Consider the following 1,683-nt stretch of genomic DNA (forward strand, 5'->3'; position numbering starts at 1 on the left):
GAAATGAAAGAGGACATCATTTATATCATGTGTAAATTTGAGAGGATATTTCCTCCAAATTTTTTGACATCATGCCTCACCTGATGATCCATCTTCCCGAGCAATTGTTGCTTACCGGTCCAGTACACTACACTTGGATGTATCCCATGGAAATGTACGTTTTTTACACCTGAATTCCTCAATATATATACATGTTCAATAATCATAACATTTTGTAACTTGATTTACAGGCAACTTGGAGACTACAAAGATTATGTGGCTAATAAATCCGCGCCTGAAGGATGTATAGCTAAAGCATATATTGCGCACGAGTGCTTCACCTACATGAAGTTGTATTTAGGAGCGTTGAAGGAAACTCCGCAAACCATGCCGGTAGATGTACCGAAGTTCAATCTTTCCATAGTCTCTAGTGATGTTGAAGTGTATGGAATTTTGCCAGACTCCTACAAGTTGCAACCACATGAGCTAGTCATTGCCCACTGGTGGGTATTGATTAACTGTCGAGAAGTTGAATACTAGAAAGACATCCATCTATATTGTCCAGACATTCAAGGTGATCTCAAGTACCACAACAGGGAGTTCGCAGATTATTTTGGCTGCTGGGTACGTAATTTAATATTTCTGTACGTGTTTATGTTTATTGCATAATTATCCATATTTACAGTTGAATGGTTGGTTGCAGATGAACAATATTCAATTTGATGGTCACCCAAATTGGTCGCACGAACTAAGACTTCTAGCGATGAAGCCGATAATGTCAAGAGTTTATCCGATGTGCAAGGTGAATGGCGTGCAATTTATATGCGAACAGAGAGACAGCAGACGAAGAACACAGAATTCTGGGGTCATGGCACATGGTGGGCGGAATGGAGTTGACTATTACGGTGTTCTCCATTCAGTGGTGGAACTCGTTTGTGGGCAAGGCATGACAGTGCATCTCTTCAAGTGTAGATGGTTTGATATTAGGCCGCAGAGCATGAAGACCGATCAGTACGGAATATTATCGGTGAACACTGCTACAAGTTCTTACGAAGATGACCCGTTCGTTTTTGCCACATCGGTAAAACAAGTGTTTTATCTTGATGACCTTGCTAAGGGTGACGCGTGGAAAGTAGTCAACCTTGTGCACCCTCGAAACATTTACCGGGCGGCTACACTTGGAGAGGCCGAAGACGAGGAAAAAAATATTGCGTATCAACAGCCCAACGCAATAGGTATTCCTAACTCCTCTACCGTTCGCCTTAATAATTTTAAAGCGGGTCGTTCAGTGCGAATTCGTGATGAAGAGCCAAGGTTTATTGATGTTGATCCAAATCAAGAAACAGACGAAGACTCTGGCGATGAGGAAAGACATATATTACCAGAAATTAATTCTGACACCGAAGAAGACTCATCAGATGATTCCGATTACGAGCCTTAGTTTTAATTTAGAGGACGTAATCCATTAATTTGTATAACTAAAGACATTTTCCTTTATAGTTTACATATGTTGAATTCATATTTCAGTTATTTTATATGAATTTTGGTGATATATGATGAACATGAAGTTAGTATGGTTTACTAATATCTTATGTTTTTTTTAATGTATTTTTTTCCTTTAGCCGACGAAATACACCATAATTCGTCGGCTAAAACCATCTTAGCTGACGAATTATAGTGTATTTCGTCGGCTAAAACTATTTA

The sequence above is a fragment of the Fragaria vesca genome, linkage group LG6 (assembly GCF_000184155.1).
Source record: "Fragaria vesca subsp. vesca linkage group LG6, FraVesHawaii_1.0, whole genome shotgun sequence".
Classification (NCBI taxonomy): Eukaryota; Viridiplantae; Streptophyta; class Magnoliopsida; order Rosales; family Rosaceae; genus Fragaria; species Fragaria vesca.